The following is a 20,647-nucleotide window of genomic DNA, read 5'->3' on the forward strand; positions in this document are numbered from 1 at the left end:
GGGATCTTCCCAGACCGGGCACGAACCCGTGTCCCCTGCATCGGCAGGCGGACTCTCAACCACTGTGCCACCAGGGAAGCCCTTTTTTGAATCTTATTTATTATTTTATACAGCAGGTTCTTATTAGTTATCCATTTTATACACATCAGTGTATACATGTCAAGCCCAATCTCCCAATTCATCCCACCACCACCCCCCTGCCACTTTCCGCGCTTGGTGTCCATACGTTTGTTCTCTACATCTGTGTCTCTATTTCTGCCCTGCAAACCGGTTCATCTGTACCATTTTTCTAGGTTCCACATATATGCGTTAATATATGATGTTTATTTTTCTCTTTCTGACTTACTTCACTCTGTATGACAGTCTCTAGATCCATCTATGTCTCTACAAATGACCCAATTTCATTCCTTTTTATGGCTGAGTAATATTCCATTGTATATATAGGTGCCACATCTTCTTTATCCATTCATCTATCGATGGACACTAGGTTGCTTCCATGTCCTGGCTATTGTAAATAGTGCTGCAGTGAACATTGGGGTACATGTGTCTTTTTGAATTATGGTTTTCTCAGGGTATATGCCTGGTAGTGGGATTGCAGGGTCATATGGTAGTTCTATTTTTAGTTTTTTAAGGAACCTCCATACTATTCTCCACAGTGGCTGTATCAATTTACATTCCCACCAACAGCGCAAGAGGGTTACCTTTTCTCCACACCCTCTCCAACATTTATTGTTTGTAGATTTTTTGATGATGTCCATTCTGACCCATGTTAGGTGATACCTCATTGTATCATTGTATCATATTCTCTAATAATTAGTGATTTTGAGCATCTTTTCATGTGCCTCTTGACCATCTGTATGTATTCTTTGGTGAAATGTCTATTTAGGTCTTCCACAATTTTTTTTTTTTTTTTTCTGCGGTACGCGGGCCTCTCACTGTTTTGGCCTCTCTCGTTGTGGAGCACAGGCTCCAGACGTGCAGGTTCGGTGGCCATGGCTCACGGGTCCAGCTGCTCTGAGGCATGTGGGATCTTCCCGGACTGGGGCACGAACCTGTGTCCCCTGCATCGGCAGGCGGACTCTCAACCACTGCACCACCATGGAAGCCCTTCCATAATTTTTTGATTGGATTGTCTGTTTTCTTGATATTGAGCTGCATGAGCTGTTTGTATATTTTGGAGATTAATCCTTTGTCCGTTGCTTCATTTGCAAATATTTTTCTCCCATTCTGTGTGTTGTCTTTTCATCTTATTTATGATTTCCTTTGCTGTGCAAAAGCTTTCAAATTTAATTAGGTCCCATTTGCTTATTTTTGTTTTTATTTTCGTTACTCTAGGAGGTGGGTCATAAAAGATCTTGCTGTGATTTATGTCAAAGAGTGTTTTTCCTGTTTTCCTCTAAGAGTTTTATAGTGTCTGGTCTTACATTTAGGTCTTTAATCCATTTTGAGTTTATTTTTGTATATGGTGTTAGGTAGTGTTCTAATTTCATTCTTTTAAACCTTTTTTTTTTCTTTTTGCTGCATAACTGGCTACACAGAACATTTCAGCATAGTTCTTAACAGTGTGAATGATTTGATTCACTACAAAGTCTGTCCACCAGTCCATGGAACCTAAGGCTACTGTTCCCCCTGAGAGCACAGAAATGATGGATTGCCTTTTCCCCACTGTTTCACCTTATGCAGCAGCTCCTGAAACTATTAATCCCATTAGTTATTATCATGGCAATAACTAAGATTTGTAAAGAACTCTAAAACTCTGTAGGCCTTCACATACTTTGTCTCATTTGATCCTCCCTACTGCCTGTGAGCAGATTAGGCAGGCACTGTGTTTATACATATTTCCCATATGGAGACACTGAGGCTTGGGGAGGTTAAGTGACTAGCCCAGCAACCTGATTTGAGTGATGGGTGGAGCCCAGCCTTAAAATCAGACATCTTTGCTGCTGATTCCAGCTTCTCAACATTACACCTCCTTGCCTCCACTTTCACTTGAAATCTTTTTTTTTTTTTTTTGAGGAGGGTAGGGGTGTTATGGGAAAAGTAGTCAAAAATGACTTCCTGCAAAACAGTTTGAGGGCTTTGCTGCTGAATGTTTCTGTTTGAGGAGAATGAGAAAAGAAGGTATCAGCCATAAGCAAGATGAGCTTAAGATTCAGAAGCAAAACTTAAGAGAGCTCACTGGGGGTCCCGAGCTGTATGTGGGTGTTTTGTTCCTGTGGGGTCAGGGTTGAGTTTCTGCAGCCCTCGAAGATCTGCTGTAACCTTCAGTCAGACCTAGAAGTTCAGCTCCTTGTGATGGTTAGTTAACATTGCTAGATGGTGATAAACTACACTAACAACAGAGTCTTAAGCTACAAAAATGCCAAAAGAAAGTGATCCCTGCTGAGATTAAAAGCTCACTATACCTGTGTTGAAACAAACCCAGCAAGGTGGTTCTTGCTCAGCTGGGCAGCTAGTCTGGGACCAGAGCCTTTGTTCTACTTGGCCAAACCTGGAGGAGTCACAGTTTCATCCTAGGCTTGGCCTAGGCAAGATGGAGCTACCCCAGAACGTGTCTTCTGTGCCCTCCCATCTCCTGGTATTCGCTCTTCCCGATTCCACCTGCAGGAGGGGGCAGCACCCTAGACTGCCAGCTGGGCCCTCGTGCTGTCCTCACACAGGCGCAGGCTCATCTTGCCTATAAAGCTGTCCCCATCCCCTCTGGTCCTATCCTCTTTCTGTGATTGATCTTAGCAACTACGGGGAAGTGGTTCTGGTTTTCCAATACAGTAAATTTCCTTTTTTCCATCATAAAAGCAATACATGCTTAGTATAAAACGTTTATAAAATATAAATATATGGAAACTAAAAGTCAACCAATATCTTACCACTTAGAACTACCACTATTTACATTTTTAGTGAATTTCCTCACAGGATTTCTTCTGTGCATTTTAAAAGGTCATACTGCAACAAGTTTTATATCCTGCTTTTATCATTTAACATGGTAATGCAAGCATTTCTTGTGTTAATAAAACATTCTTTTTAATGTAATTTTAAGTAGTTACATAAGTATCCATCATACTGATGAAACGTTAATTTGATTCTCCTCGTATTATTGAATGGTTTTCTTCCTTTGACCATTATAAATAATGATTACAATCCATATTTTTGTACGTAAAACTAATTGCAGATCTCTAAATTTTTCCGCTAGGTAGATTAGAAAAAGTAGAATTATAAGGCCTTGACTTGGGATTCTTGATTCATTACATGGGGGAAAAAAAGCAGTTCCTGGTAAACTCCTTAGTATTTTGGTGTGAGTGATGAGAAAGTGTGTTGCACAGAGCAGAGACACAATAAATGTGTTTTGTATGAATGAATGGACTTAACCCCATTAGGAATATTTGCATTTTAAAAGAGGAAATTTGTCAACCAATGCATCTTAAATTGGTAGTAATTCAGGCTGCAATATTTACAATATTGAAGAAATCAAAGTTGTAATGAATGCAGGTCTATCAAGAAAGGAAGTTTTTCTAATAAGCATTAATTAAACTCAGCCCCATGAAAATCATAGCCTACTATGATCAAAGTAAACACAGCTCTTATGACCATTCCCAGCTCCTTGGTCAGATGGTCAACGAGCATGGCAACATGTCAGGGCCCGAGGAACAGGAGAATGAGGTATGGTGTCTGTCCTCTAGAAGTCCACAAGCTTGTAGGGTGACAGATCAATCAGACAATGCACAAAGCAACACAGGAAGGGCAGAACTGAGATGCAAACTCAGTGGAAGAAGTTAATAGCTCTTCCTTAGGGAGCCTCCTTGGGAAGGGGAATTTGGAGCTGGGTCTTGAGTGAGAATATGTGAGAAAAGCATTCCAAACAGATGCACATGCAAAGAGCACTTCTTTTGATTCCTGAGAATCATAGGGTGCTGATTTCCTCTTCCAGCACTTTGTTCATGTTGATCATTTACACCTTAGTGAGAATGAGTTGTTCTGACTTTCCTGAGAGCAGAATTTGTTAAAAGGAAAAGAGACAGAGCCTGAGAACTAGAGATACTTGAGACCAGAAGGGGCAAAAGAGAATACCATAAAGGAAAGGGGTACAGAAAGGGGAAGCAGGGAGCCCAAGACAGGACCACTGAACTGTATGGCTGGGAAATGGAGGTTATGCACATAGAATACAATGGGCCCCCAGAGCTGTGCAACAAGACAACCTGAGGTCCCAAACACCACAACCCTCACCAGTCTAGGGAGGTGTGACCTGGCCCCAGATGAAGCTTCCTTACCCTGATCTACAAAGTCTCAGTTCTCTTCTAAAACTTCTCCAGCAAAGATTCATCCCCTCTCTATTTTACAGCTCTATTTAAATAAAATAGTTCTTCGTGTACAGTCCATAGCAATTTGGGGACCATTTCTACCTTTGCTGCCCAGGTAGAGAGGTAAGCTGGTTGCCAGCAGCCTTGTAAGTCCTGGCTCCCATCTCTCTCTCTAACCTCATCTTGAACTGCTCCTGCCTCACACACTGACCTCCATCACAGTCTCCTCCTTCTGTTCCTCGAGCTTGTCCCACCTCAGGCCTTGCTTATCTCTCTGTCTGAAACTCTCTTCCCCAAGATCTTTTCGGGGTTGACTTGGCTCCTTCTCATCCTTCATGCCCCTGCTCAGGTGTCAGCTCTTCAGAGGGGCTGCCACTGACCACCTTGCCATTGCCATGAGCTAGCGTCTGTGTTTTCAGAGCACCTCTCATTCACTGAACTTATTACTGTGTTGACTTATTTACTGTGGCCACCCCACTAGAATGTAAGCCTTATGAGGTAAAGATTTTGATTTGTTTTGTTCACTGTCACAGCCCTGGAACCTAGAAGAGTGTCTGCCTTAACAGTAGGTGCTCAATAAACATGTACTGAGTGAATGAATAATCCAGCTTTGAGGTGTGAATTATTCAAGGTTATGTCCTTAGCTCCCTGCCCACAGTAGCTCCAAAGTGTTCATTGGATGGTTGTGCTAAAAATCATTCTTGATCCAGCCTTCTTTTTCAGGCAAGGCTACCTCAGTCCTTCTGAACTTTCTTTCCCATTCCCCTTTCCATGCCCTTAACCCCACACCCCACAAGTTGTGAACATGGTCTGTTCCAGCCCCATCGGTCATCCCATCTCCAATCCGCAGAGCACGCTGATGACTTCATTTTTTTTTCTCTTTTCAAAGAGCAAAGAACAGGAGGAAATCAGTTCTGTTGAAATGTGAACCAGTATGAGTGGTACATTTCCTTCTGCCTGTTTTCTTCTCCGGTTGTTTCAGTCTGAAGACTGATGGGGAGAGGGGTGAGATGAGTGGCAGTTCACCAACTCCCACCACTGCCGTGGCATCAGTCACAGAGACTGTGGAAAGCTACAGTCAGGGGTAGGAGGTTGGGGGGCCCAGAACCGATGGGGAGGCACCAGGAGTGGGTGTGGATGCCTAGCAAGAGTCGCAGAAACTCAATTTCTCTCTTCCCTAGGCCTCCCAAAATGGCCTACCCCGGGCAGGGACCCCATTACTGCCTGTCTCTTCTAGGGAATCACTAACAGTTGGGTCATTTCCGATGCGCAGGCCACGTGAAGGCAGGGAACAGTGGAAGGAACACACACTTCAACAGCAGACAGAGTTCTGCTCCTGACTCTGCCACATGCTAGGGGTGTGGGACCCTGGTCTGTTACTTAACCTCAGCCACCACCTCCTCGTGGATAAAATGAGCACAAGAGCGTCTACTTGGAAAGACTGTGTGCCTTTATATGTGCGAATTATGTGTAAAAGCACCTAGGACAGTGCTGGCATATGGTAGGTACTCTATAAATTGTTGCTATTATTAAAAAGCCGAGTTCAGGTACAGGGAAAATAAAGTATGTTTATGTTTACTCAATACTTGAAAAATAAAAAATAGATGATTGCCTGTACTCTTCCATTTTATTTATTTATTTATTTATTTATTATTTTTGGCTGCGTTGGGTCTTTGTTGCTGCACATGGGCTTTCTCTAGTTGCGGCGAGCAGGGGCTACTCTTTGTTGTGGGGAGCGGGCTTCTCATTGCGGTGGCTCCTCTCATTGTGGAGCACAGGCTCTAGGCGTGAGGGCTTCAGTAGTTTTGGCACGCAGTCTTAATTGCTTCTCCGCATGTGGGATCTTCCTGGACCAGGGATCGAACCCATGTCCCCTGCATTGGCAGGCGGATTCTTAACCACCGTGCCACCAGGGAAGTCCTATTTTTCCATTTTAAAAGTCAAAGATATGTGCTATAGATGTTAAACATCCTAGTAGATTCAAAGTGGATTCAAACTTTTATTCAGTCGTCCAGTTTGGCATCATACTGTCAAAAAATTAGGCTTCATCAGTTTTTACTAAAATAACCAGCTCTCTGCCTGCCATTGTGTAGACAGCACATACTTCCCGTCATGATTTTCCTTCTCATCATATGATGACGATACTAGAGTTGGAAATTGACTTCTTTGGGGCCACATCAAAGAATTATCAGATCCTCAGCTATTCTGCCATCGATATTGAGCCCTATCCTGTGAATTCCTACCATCTAAATCTTGCTTAGGACCAGTTAGTCAACTTGAATGAAGTACCACTAATGATTTTAACCAACTGAAATTAATTAATTTCTGAGGATGGACTAATTCACAAAAGCATAAAGCAAGATTATTTCACAGGATTCTATAGTTGCCATGCGGTGATTATTTTTAAATGCCTGGAGTCAATTTTTAAATATTATGTGTATTAGTAAAAATTTACCCAAGCCCAAGGAGAGAGAACTTTGATTTCATTTTCAAGAGAATTTCAGAAAGATCTTAAAGTCCTAAAGAATATATTCTGATGCCTTGCTGTTTCATAAAAGGGTGGTCTTCTCTCCCTTCCTCCCTTTCATGGATCTATAGGCAGAGCTTTCCCTTTGTATCAAGTGCAATCAGAAAGGACTGGAGCAGAGAGAGCTCCTCATTTTGGAGAGCAATTCTCGTGGCTGAAGGTGGGTATTTTCCTAGTCACCACGAGAAGGTGCAGTTCTCTGCCCTCTAGTGAGCACTGTCACCACAGAATGAGATGCAGTTTCCCTACTTTTGAGACATCACAAGCTAAGATATCCAGAAGAATTAAAAAAGACCAACATAGAGGTTGGAGAATGAAAATAAACTAAATCCAGCACTCCAGACTGACCAATCATTAGCCATTTATAACAGGGCTCAAAATCGTCACGGGCCAACTGCATTCAGTTCTCACTAGTTCCCAGGTCAGTTTTTGATTTGTTATTCTTCTGGAGAGAAAGAGCATGCATTAACCTCAAAATCAGTGACGAACTCTGGATGCATCTTAGTAGCTGCTGAGTAAACATCTGCTGAATTAGAAAAGCAAAACAAAGAAGAAACAAACAAAAACCAATGTTCTGTCAATGTGAGAGTGTTTACATATACAATGAAATTAAATGATTAAGGGATGTTGGCTTCAAAGGGTCCTCAATTTTGTTCTATTTTTGTTTAGTTTCTGGGTCTAGTGTTCACTCACTACATTTCTTATTTGTCAACGTTAGTATTCAACCTTAGTTTCAAAATTGCTAACTCATACCCCTGTGAGAGACAAATTTGCCAACTAGACAACAGTGTTTGTGTACAATTCTTTTTGTTCTTAGCCCCACGGTATCCAGTCAAAAGTTATTTAAGTTAGGTCCTTCATTCCCCACCCACTTCTGTGTGGTATGTCATCCATTTGTAATACAGTTAGATTCATATCTCACAGTCTGCATCTCATCTTGGGTTCTCCTGACATCCTGGTAGATTTTTTTTTTAATTTGCATAGAGTATAATTCATTTTTTGTGTTTGTTCAGTTGTATGGATTTTGATAAATGCACAGTCATTCCACCACAGCACCATACAGAATAAATTTCATAACCCCGAAGTATCCCTCATACTGCCTCTTTGTAGTCAATCTCTCCACACACCTCTAACCCCTGATAATTACTCATCTTTCTCTGCCCTTATAATCCTTCCCAGAATGTCATATAAATGGACTCAAACAATATGTAGCCTTTTGATTTAGCAAAATGTATTTAACTGCATTTATATTATTGCATGAATCATGAATCAATAGTTTATTTCTTTTTCTTGTTGAGTGGTATTCCATTGTATGAATACACCTTGATTTGATTATCCATTCATCAGTTGACAGGTATCTGGGTGGTTTCTAGTTTTCAGTGGATTATGAATAAATTTGCTATAAATATTTTCCTAAAGTTGTTTGTGTAAACATAAGTTTTTGATTGACTTGGATAAATATCTAGGAGTGGAATTGCTGAGTCATATGGTATGAGTATGTTTAACTTTATAAGAAATTGTTAAACTGTTTTCCAAAGTGGGGCATATCATTTTGCATTTCCACCAGCAATGTATGAGTTTCCATTTGTTCTGCATCTTTGCCAGCACTTGGCATTGTGTTTGGCTTTGGTTTTGGTTTTATCTTATACATTCAAATAAGTGTGTAGCGGTATCTCATTATGGTTTTAATTTGTGTTTCCCTAATGCCTAATGATGTTGAGCACTTTTTCATATGTTTAATTGCTATCCAAATATCTTCTTTAGTGAAGTGTCTGTTCAACACTTTTGACCAGACACAGGCCACCTTTTATTGGGTTTTTGCAGTTACTTTCTTCCAGTGTGTAGCTTGTCTTTTCATTCTACTAACAGTGTCTTTCACGGAGCAAAAGTTTTAAATTTTTATGAAGACCAATTTTTCAAATTTTTTAAGGATCATCCTTTTGGTACTATATCTAAAAAACTTTTACCTAACCTAAAGTCTCACAGATTCTCTCCTATCATTTTTTTCTAGAAGTTTTAATTTAAAATTTTACATTTAGGACTGTGATCCATTTTGAGTTAATTTTTGCCTAAGATGAGAGGTGTGTATAAGGTTCATTTTCTTTTTTTACATATGGACAATTGTTCCATTTGTTCCAGCACCATTTCTTGAAAAGACTATCCTTTTTCCGTTGAATTGTTTTTGCACCTTTGTCAAAAATCAGTTGACTATGTTTGTGTGGGCCTATTTCTGGCTTATCTATTCTATTCCATTTACTATCTATTCTGTTCCATTTATATGTGCTTCATTCCTTTTGATAATACCACACTGCTTTGATTACTGTAGCTTTATATTAAATCTTGAAATCAAGTAATATGAGTGATTCCTACTTTATTCTTTTTCAAATTCTTTTGAATATTCTAGTTCTTTCACCTTGCCATATAAAGTTGAGAATCACCTTGTTGATCTGTATAAAATATTTTGCCAGGATTTGAATTGGGATTATCTTTACTCCACAGATCAAATTGAGGGGAATAGTTTAGCAATACTGAGTCTTGCAATCCATGAACATGTTATGTCTCTCCGTTTAGTTAAATCCTTTTTCATTTCTTTCTTTAATGTTTTATAGCTTTTAGCATACAGATAATGCCCATATTTGTATAGATTTGTGAATAAATATTTCATTCTTGGGGTGCTATTGCAAGTATTTTTTTCTTTGAAGTTTCAGATTCCAATTGTTCATTGCTAGGAATGCAATTGACTTTCGTATAGTGACCTTGTATTCTGCAACCTTGCTAAATCCACTTATTAGTTCAAGGAGCTCTTTGGGAGATTCTTTGGGATTTTTCTACATAGACAATCATGTTGTCTTCAACAAGAGTCAGTTTTATTATTCCTTTTCGATCTGCATGCCTTTTATTTCTTTGTATCGCCTTATTGCACTATGATGTTGAATAGGTACAACTGAATTTTAATAGTCAATCTAAACACAAAAGAATTAGGACTAAAATAATATCAAACTCTGGAAGTTCACATCAGGAAGGTAAGAAAGGCTTCTCAGACTTAGTCATTTGATTGTTAATTTAGTCAATGAAATATTTACTGGTATCTCCATGAGACAAAGTATTAAAAGGAAATCAAATATAAAATCAGGCTTGGATCTCTCCATCAAGTACTTTGCAGTTGAGGAAAGGTAATAAGACATGAAAAATAGTTAACTACATACAAATAAGAAGGTATAAAGCTAATCAGAGATAAGCAGCGAAAGAGTAGGAGAGGCTCTAAGGCAGAAGAACAGGTAGAAAGCCATTAATATAAAGGTCTGATCTAGTGGTGGTAACAAAGAAGTCAGGATGTAGGTGAGGGATGGTGCAGAAGTGGGCTCCTCAGATTTTGCTGACTGATTGGTTGTGGAGGCCAAAGGAGAAGGAAGAGATCTGTGGGAGTTAAAATATGTTGCTTATTTTTTGGAGGGGTGTAGAGGCGGGGCCACAGATTGATATTCTGGATTTGAAGTGTACACTGAAAGTTCAGATGGGGTGACCTGCAGGTGGACTGACTGAACCAAAAAGTAAGAGCAGGCTGGACATAGAAGTTGACCTTGGTCATGATTCTCCTTTAGCCCCAGCTCTAGGCTTTGAGGCTGTAAATACTAGATGGCTGGGATTCACCCTCCCATTGGAACAGTGACCACACTTAACTGAAGGGTCAGCGGGAGAAGAGGAATGGTATGGGTGGGGATAGAATGCATCTTGCTAAGCAGGTTCCCAAGCTCCAGCCTCTTGTAAAATAGAAGAAGGAGCCCTAACACCTATACTGGTTGAAAGAGTAAAAGGCTACAATGTTTACTGTATCCCTCCACTCAGGGAGGGCATAGAAACTCATTTTACAGAAGAGGGAACCTCTTCTGTAAAATGCACCAGCACATAGCACCAGCTATGTGCCCAGGACTTTGTTAAGTGCTGGGAATAAACAGATGCATTAGACACAGTCACTACCCTCACAGATCTCAGTCTGGAAGGAGAAACAACCTTGTACACAATGAGTACAATATGCGCTGTGATATATGGCACTCTGACAGCAGGTGTAAAGGATTGGGCACACAGAGAAAACGGGCATTAATTTTCTGTTCCTCTGTCAAGGAAAGTGAAAGGCAAGCTAATGCATAATGGCTAGAAGCAACCTTAAACTTCTGATTAAGTGCATATTTAAATATCACCCTGCCCCTCAGTCAGGCTCACACCTCAGTCTCCATCACATGGCTGACTTTACTTTCTAAAGAGAAAGCAAGAAGTTCATGCACAGTAAACGGAATTGGGAAGATGTCGAGCATGAGCTCTGTCTCAGATGCTTTTTTGTTTGTTTTACTTTGCCTTTGAAAACTACACAGCTCATTACAGTGGAAACTAACACAGCTCTCATTACAAAGTAGATGACAGCGAAGGCTTTACCTTTGTTTCATCTTGTGGAGCTTCTTTGAAAATAAATCATCACCCCAGGGTGAAGAAAACTTTGAAATCTTTAGATTCTCTCTTCTTAGTGTTGAAAATGCAAGTACATGTGTGATATTCACATAGGAAAGTGTGATCATTCTGTTGTGAGGAGAGATGTGATCTTGGACAAAATTTGGAAGGTGGAACAGTGTGTTCTCCCATTTGGGGGGCCCACTTCCTTCATCCTCCCGCCACTCCACTTTTATTTCCCCTCCAATTCTGCCAGAGGTTTAGTGCTTTATTTCTTGATTGCTCCTTCTAATCCCTCCAAACTATGTAAGAAAAAGCTCTGAAACTTCTTCACACTAAGGTATAAATGACTGATAATAGTTTATAGCCAAGCCTCTCAAACTGGGACAGCAAAGGGTGCCAAGGGATACCTAGTAAAGCCACGGGACCAACATGGCACATCTCTGAGACAACAAACTTGCTTGAAGATTTAGGAAGGAAACATTATTTTATGTTAAAACAAACACAGATATAATACAGAATGAAATAGGAAATGGCTGAATGAATGAATCACATTAAAGGAAATTGTTACAAAAGAAATATCGTGCATGAGGCTGAAACCCAGAGCCCCGGGGATGGCAAATCCTCTTCCGTCTCCTCTGCCCTCAGGCATAAGCATGGCAGACTCCCCAGCTGTGTAGGTGGGTGGATGAGGCCCTTGAGGAGCCCTGTAATGGGAGACCTTAGGGTCATGGATTTATACCCATGTAGAGATAATACAAGCAGCAGGCCTGAATTTGGAAGTAAATTCAGCAAGGGCCTAAAAAATGTTTTGTAATTTACTAAAATTAAACAAAGGGATAATAAACACCAACACTATCAATTTTATTATACACATTTTAAATAGTAGCTCTGGGGTATGGCATATTTAATTTCACTTTCAAAACTTTTCAGGATTGCCTTCCCTCCCAGTTTGAAAAAGATGCTTGTAAACTCATGTTGCTTTGTGGCAGATGGATGAACCAAGAGGCTTTTTTTTTTTAAACAACATTTATCTTTTAGCTACATTCGAGACTCTTGATGCACAGACCCCTCTAGCAGTCTGGTGAAGCCTACAGACTCCTTAGAAAAAGTGCTTTTGGACTTTCCTGGTGGCGCAGTGGTTAAAAACCCCGCCTACCAATGCAGGAGACATGGGTTTGAGCCCTGGTCCGGGAAGATCCCACATGCCGCAGAGCAACTACTGAGCCTGCACTTTAGAGCCCGTGAACCACAACTACTGAAGTCCGCGAGCCTAGAGCCCATGCTCCGTAACAAGAGAAGCCACCGCAATGAGAAGCCTGTGCACTGCAATGAAGAGTAGCCCCCGCTCACCGCAAGTAGAGAAAGCCCGTGTGCAGCAACGAAGACCCAATGCAGCCAAAAATAAATAAATAAATAAATTTATAAGAAAAAAACAAAACAAAGACGTGCATATCTTTTTTTTAACATCTTTATTGGAGTGTAATTGCTTAACAATGGTATGTTAGTTTCTGCTTTATAACAAAGTGAATCGGCTATACACATACATATGTTCCCATATCTCCTCCCTCTTGCATCTCCCTCCCACTCTCCCTAACCCACCCCACTAGGTAGACACAAAGCACCGAGCTGATCTCCCTGTGCTATGCGGCTGCTTCCCACTAGCTATCTGTTTTACATTTGGTAGTGTATATATGTCCATGCCACTCTCTCACTTTGTCCCAGCTTACCCTTCCCCCTCCCCGTGTCCTCAAGTCCATTCTCTACGTCTGCATCTTTATTCCTGTCCTGCCCCTAGGCTCTTCAGAATCTTTTTTTTTTTTTTGAAGTGCATGTCTTACTAGGTCACAAATTTGGATTTTAAATATTTTGAACTGTATTTCCATTTAATCGGATATTTAATATATTTATGTATATTTTATGTTATGTGTTTAAAATCACTTTATTTATTTGTTTTAAAAATTTATTTATTTTATTTTTGGCTGCGTTGGGTCTTCGTTGCTGTGCGCGGGCTTTCTCTAGTTGCGAGTAGGGGCTACTCTTTGTTGCAGTGCGCAGGCTTCTCATTGCGGTGGCTTCGCTTGTTGTGGAGCCCGGACTCTAGGTGAGCAGGCTTCAGGAGTTGTGGCTCGCAGGCTCTAGAGCACAGGCTCAGTAGTTGTGGCGCACAGGCTTAGTTGCTCCATGGCGTGTGGGATCTTCCCGGACCAGGGCTGCTCCGTGTCCCCTGCATTGGCAGGAGGATTCTTAACCACTGCGCCACCAGGAAAATCCATGCACTTCTTTGTGAATATATTAAACAACAAGCTCTAGGAGTGCGTTGAATACCACAATTTCCAAAAGGTGATGAGTGTAAATGGTGAGTGCAAATAATTTTTTGAAATTTTTGAGGCAACTGTGATGTGGTAGAAAAGTACCTGTAATTCCTTTTGGTGGCAAAGTAACAGTTAATGTGGGTACTTCTGAGGTTTCTTGCCTACATTCATACTTGAAGGAGAAGCTACATTTCAGTTAGATGTTGGTGAAAATAAAAGTGTATTTTTTCTCATTCAAGTTCATGAACCCCGAGTGATATGCCCTGAGATAAAGGGTCTAGATTCTTCTGATTTAAGACTCTGAATTATTGAGTTCCAGCTATTCTAATGCCTTGGATACTTGAGACAGAAAAAGCAGTGAGTAACTTTTATTGAAGTGATAAGTAGATTTTGGTGAGCATTTCTCAACCCTTCTCCCCATCCCCACCCCTGGAGAACATCCAAGTTCTGCCCCATCCGCACAACTTTGTGTTCCAACTCCATTTCCCTCCTCCTGGCAATCACAGAAGAAAGGTTCTAAATTTCTCAGACCCACATGATTTCTCCAAACTGCCTTTACCAACCAGGTGTCACCTTCTCCTTCGCCTCCCTTATCTATCTTTTCCCCTGTTTCCCACTATCCTAATGATTCTAGCAAAATGACTCACAATTCACATAAAATAGATTCAGGAAGTTTGCAATGTCTAAGCACAAATCCACGAAGTAAGAGGATCATAGAGTCACAGAAGTAGGTCTTGAAAGCCACAGAGGCAACCTCCTAACAGGTTTAGTACCTGAATCAGAACCTCACCAGATTCAGTGTATGAGACACCACTTTTCCTAGAAAATAAGAAAGGAAGAAAGTAAATAGCATTTATTGAACACTGAAGTATCCTGGGACTGGTGCTGTATTTATATTTTCTCACTCTTTGGAAAATAAAAAGCAGTGAGCTATTAATATCCCCATTTATGAATGAGGAAAGAGACTTTAAAAGTTTAAGTAACCTGTCCAAGGTCACACACAGTTAGTAAGCATTATTTCTGTACCTCCTCCCCCTCTTCAGTCTGACAGACCTGACACTCACAGAACCACTGAAATGACTGCCCAGAAGTCGTCAGCAGTCCCTGTGGGGCTGAACGTGAAGGGCATTCCTCTGTCCTCCCGATGCTGGATCTCCCGCAGCCTTCAGTACTGGCCGCTTACACCCTGTTGAAACCGACTCCACCTTTAGCTTTGACAGCATCACTTTCTGGTTTCCTCCTACATCTTGACCCCTCCTTCTCAGTTTCCTTTGCCAGTGTAGCTTCCTCTTGGCCACCTATAATGTTGGAGCCCCTCAAAGCCGAGCCTTGGCCCCCTCTTCTCTAACTGAATGCTGTCTCCCTTGGCAAGCTGACCCCAGCCCATGGCACTCATTACCCTTTATACCCAGAAAAACCCTCTCCCTGCTATGAGCTCCAGGCAACTGACATGGATATCTTGCCCCCATGCCCAAAGGTGGTCAAAACCCTTCTGTTTGTCGAATGAACCCCACTTCAGTGAAAAGCACTTTTCTTCACCCAGCTGCCCAATTCAGAAACCTGAGAATGGCCCCTTCTCCTTCTCTTTCACCCTCCTATTCAAACACCAAGTCCTATAGATTTTGCCCACTAAGAATACCTGGACTGAATCTGAACCATCACTTCTCATCATCATTGCTAAAGCAGCCTCCAAGCTCCTCTTCTTGCCTCCCTTCACCCCATTTCTCCTGCTTAAGGTTTTCAACAATTTTCCATTACTCCTTCATATTAAGACCAAAATTGGTAAGGCCCAGTTTGAGCTGCTTCATACCACCCCCAACAGACTCATCTGGGCTCACTCTGCACCCTACTCTTCCCCTGACCTGTACTTCTTTTAGTTCTTCAATTACCCATGCTTCCTCCAGCCTCTGAGCCTTTGCATGTGCTGTTGACTCTGCTTGGAATGCTGATCCCTACTCTTTTCATTAAGTTACTTCCTACTTGTTTGGATTTCAGTTTAAATGCTGCTTCCCTAGGGAAGCTTTTCCTAACCATCCAGACCAGGTCAGCTTTCTCAACAGGGTGATTTTTCACTTAGGGCATACTGTTCTTTTATTTAGTACTATGGTCAAATAATCAATTCACTATTTGACATGTTTCCCCTTCTATGATGTAAGCTCCTTGAAAGCAGCAATTATCTGCTATTCAGCCCATCTCCACACCCTAATACAGGGCTTGGTATGTAGTTGAAACTCAGTACATCTCTATTGAACTAATTAATTAATTATAGGGAAGTCTCTTTTTGCCATACTTCTGTAGACTTTTCTAGAATGACACAGACCAACAGGTGATTTTATATGTCCAAAGAAAATGAATAAGAACCTAGTTGGAATTTACAACAGACAATGACTTGAACCTTTAAAAAAAAAATCTGAAATAATCCCATTCTACTTTGCTGCTACTTAGATAAAGGAAAGAAAGTTTCTTTGTGCTACTTATCAATGTCTGTCATCCAAATGCATGGCTAAATCATTTATGTGCCTGGTGGTTTCCAAATGAATCATTATTCACTATCAACAGTGATGAACAGTGCCTTCATAAGAAAATGTTACTACCATTTGTAGTCACCATCATGGCTGTCAAGATGTATGTTCTCATACAACTATCAAAACCAGCTGGCTGACAAATGCACATACTTTCTGCTCTGGATTTTTCAAGAAAGATTAAATGTACTTTTCTTTCTTTTCTTTTCTTTCTTTTTTATTTTATTTTTTTTTCATTCCATACCCCGGATTTGACTAGTAGCTTCCAGGTAAGGCACCGCACACAGTGTGATTTAGAGGGATCAGAAAGTTGTTCAAGTATACTAAAACAGCAGATGATGTAATGATCTGAGCACATGAAAACCAGGTCAAACCAAACTTGTTTCTGCCAGCTTGACAAGGCCACTGGAGTCCCTTACATGTGCTTTCAGGTTGTCTCTGTTGTGTCAACCTTTAAATAAGGGATTTTTGTCCTATGCAATATGCATCCTTCTTGGTCAAATGCAAGGTACCTATTTTAGCTAGCTATTCCTCTCTTCCAAGCAGTTTACAGCTGTGAGTAATGTCTAAGATATACGTATTCAGAAGCATGCAGTTTAAAACAGCACATTTAGGTTGCTAATCTTCTGCTTTAAGCATCTTTGATTTGTAAAGGACCTGTAAGCATCAAATGGCATTTGATACTGTGCCTAAGTGACACTGGATTTTAGTTCTCACAATTCTATTATCGCCTTAAAATAAAAAGTGCATAATGGATGCTCCACAAAATGACACTAGAAATTATATTTAATGCATCTGCCATGGAACTAACCATTGTCCTAAAACAAGTTCAGACACTGAGAGGACAATTCTGCCTTCAGAAAGAAGAAGTGTAACCTTGGCTTCTCAAGAAGGTATATCCCTTCTGCAGTAACTCTTTCCTGAAGCTTTGATTTAAGATTTAGGATTTCCAAAATTTGACTGACAAAGCTGTGTGTCCCGTGCCCCCATACTGATGTCATTCATTTCTAATATTAGCAGACGAGCAGCTCAGGTTCACCTGGGAAAGAGGAGCTTTTATTTTGAGTTGAACAGGAGCACATACTAAAAATGAACACAGTGAGACTTCCTTCTGGTATATCTGACACAGATAAAATAGGAAAACCAGTACAATGCAACTGTTTTGAATCAAATGGGAAAGAAATTCAATCTAATTATACATTTGATGTGCTTACAGAATCTTTTCGTGGCCTCACCTGTGCTAACGCTGAGGAATTAAGAAATAAAATGCAATTACATTAAGTTGTTTCAATGCACAATGTCACACAAGGTCATGAAGTGTGCATGAAAATTCCTTATGATTGGGATAGAGAAGATTCCAAGACATCTGTCACAGCCCAGCAGGATGTGTAAGCTTGGCCATTATTTGGTGTTATAGCCACACAAACAAGCTTTCAGATGATGTATTTTGGGCTCATTAGATCAAATGTGTCAAGTATTTGGGCTTCTATTATCCAGCAGAGCTTAAATGGATCAGAGGGGCTAAACAATCACCCTACCTCCACTTAGTATTGTGCAGACATGAACGTGGGATTACCCCTGGAGAAAATAAGACTTAGAGACCAGATATGGCTTATGCACGGAAAATACCTCTCACTTTAAAAACAACCAACTGTAAGGAATTCCCTGGTAGTCCAGTGACTAACACTCCCTGCTCCCAATGCAGGGGGCCCAGGTTCGATCCCTGGTCAGGGAACTAGATCCCACATGCCACAACTAAAGATCCCACGTGCTGCAACTAAGACCTGGCACAGCCAAATAAATAAATAAATAAATATTAACAATAAAAAATAAAAACAACCAACTCTATTTGGTAATCATTCCTTCTAGCAGGTAAAAATATTCAGAGAAAGAGTTAAAGGAAATAAAAACACTAAGGCTCAGTGCGGGACCTATCACCACTGTATCAATATTTGTCTCTAATTGAACTTTTCTTACAGTGCAAAATCTTCTAAGGCTTTCTTTCCAGAAAATCTGGCCTGGGTGTTTAAACAGCAATGGCAATAAAATGGGCCATGTTGAGTACTTGTTACTTTGCAGTTTGTGTTGGCTGACAATTCTCAAGTTTCTCAAGTGTGGCCTTCCAAACCCATAGCAGAGTGATCAATATCTCCCTAAGTCACTGTCGTAAGGAAACTTAGGGTAGGTCTCCCTACCTTGGGTGCTGAGATGCTGCTCAGTAAGTGCCCAGTGTCATAACCTTGCCCTATTTGATTTTGTTAGAAACATTTCTTCCTTTGCATAGTTTTCTGCACCAAGTTACGGTTCCCTATTGTGCTCAGAGTCACTGAAAGATATTAAAATTACATGAAACTCTTTACCTAGATCTTTTCCCCCATGACACCCACATAGTTATGCAAATACAAACCTGAGATAGCTCCTCCATGTGCTCTCAAAGACCTCCATGGGAGGATATACCCCACTGTATTGTGATTATATGGTTGCTTTTCTGTGTCCCTCAGAAAAGGTAGAGGATAGAGAAATCCTTAAGTGTAGAGAACTGTGCCTTGTTCCTCTCTGTATCCTCATGTCCTTGCACATTGTCTTGAACATCATAACCTGTGAATAAATCTTCACTAATTCATCAATGTTAAGTATCTCTACCTGGAAGACTGTTATTCACTTATGTATTTTTTTGCCTTATTTGTTCTGGTGTAGGTCTTTTTTTATTCTCCCCACTCTATAGCTTTTGCTCTAGATTCCTATCCTTTAAAATCAGCAGACTTTGGGAATTCCCTGACAGTCCAGTGGTTAGGACTTGGCGCTTAACTGCAAGGGGCATGGGTCCGATCCCTAGTAGGGGGAATAAGATCCCACATGCCCTGTGGCACGGCCAAAAAAAAAAAAAATGTAGACTTTTAGACCACAAAGCAAGATCTTTTGGCTGTATATCCTGTGGTTTTCTGAGAAACTACTAAAAGAACAATTCCTGGTGCAAATTATTTTCATGGGAGAAGTCCAGTTATTTTTCTCCTATTTAGCAGTTCAAAATATTTTTCACACATACCTTTATGCGATAGTTTCCTGCTAGGTGGACATATCTAATTCATATGGAAAATTTAGCACTATGTCTGTGAGAGGGTGAGTAGAGTCAGAAAGCACCAAAAATAATTACGCTTTGCATTCGTTTACTGTGAACATATTAGCATACATTATCATGTTCCAGCCCCACCACAGTGATGCTGAATGAATGGCATAAGTGTTAATACCCCATTGTACTATAAAGAAATTGAACTCCAAGGAAGGAAGTGATTTCTCCGAGGTCACCTAGCTAGTTGCAACAAATGCACAAAAACCTGGGTCTTTCAACTCTTTGCAATGTGATGCACTTTGGACCATGCTAGGAAATGAAATGTGTTGCTTAGGTGGAATTTTATAGACAATAATAGCAAGCAGGGAAAAGAAATAGATGCAAAAACAAGAGCACTGGTTACTAGCTCTAAAGAAGGCAAACTGTGGAGGAATCAAGAGAGAACCTGGAAGAACCGAGCTGTAAAAAATTTTATTGGAAAAGTTGGTGCTGTTTTGTTTGGGTAGAAGCAAGGAGAAAAGTTATGCTCTTATAAGAGCATCTGATCAGAGAATAAGGAATACACTTTGCTACCATGTTTCAATAGTGTAACATTCATCTTGTCACACTGGGCCCCTACAAAATTCTATGAGGCATCCTTTCTCTGAGAATTTGATTTCTTCTCTGATGGCAGTTAGGTGGATGACAGGAAAAATGGGTTGGGTCTGGGTCTCCACAGACAAACACTTTACAGTGAAGATTAGAGCACCTAGTTCTCTCCCTACTTAGAGAATGAAAAAATATTTCCTTTCCCTGGATTAACTTTTAAGGATGAAAAGCAAAGGTGTTGATGAGGAAAGGAATAATCATTTAAGGACTATCAGACCTTCTTGTAGGAATTTTGTGTAGTTTTTTTGTTTAGGTTTGCATTTTCAGCTTTTTTATTTTATTTTATTTTAATTATTTATTTATTTATTCATTCATTCATTCATTCATTCATTCATTTTGGCTGCATCGGGTCTTAGTTGCAGCACTCAGGATCTTTGTTACGGCATGCGGGATCTTTTGTTGCAGCACACAGGCTCTTTGTTGAAGCGTGCGAGCTTCTCTCTAGTTGTGGCATGTGGGCTCCAGAGGGCGCCGGCTCAGTAGTTGTGGTGCGCAGGCTTAGTTGCCCTGCAGCATGTGGGATCTTAGTTCCCGACCAGGGATCGAACCCACGTCCCCTGCTTTGGAAGGTGGATTCTTAACCACTGGACCACCAGGGAAGTCCCTGTGTAGTTTCTTTAAAAAAAATAATATATCAGCCATAAAAAGAAATGAAATTGAGTTATTTGTAGTGGGATGGATGGACCTGGAGTCTGTCATACAGAGTGAAGTAAGTCAGAAAGAGAAAAACAAATACCGTATGCTAACACATACATATGGAATCTAAGAAAAAAATGTCATGAAGAGCCTAGGGGTAGGACGGGAATAAAACACAGACCTACTAGAGC

General features: G+C 40.6%; 1 protein-coding gene across 1 annotated transcript in view; it reads left to right on the forward strand.

Annotated features, from left to right (window-relative positions):
* Window positions 1-20,647, forward strand: part of KCNAB1 (potassium voltage-gated channel subfamily A regulatory beta subunit 1) — a 400,369-nt gene that overhangs the window by 261,940 nt on the left and 117,782 nt on the right. The window lies entirely within an intron of this gene.

The sequence above is a fragment of the Physeter macrocephalus genome, chromosome 1 (assembly GCF_002837175.3).
Source record: "Physeter macrocephalus isolate SW-GA chromosome 1, ASM283717v5, whole genome shotgun sequence".
NCBI classification, from domain to species: domain Eukaryota; kingdom Metazoa; phylum Chordata; class Mammalia; order Artiodactyla; family Physeteridae; genus Physeter; species Physeter macrocephalus.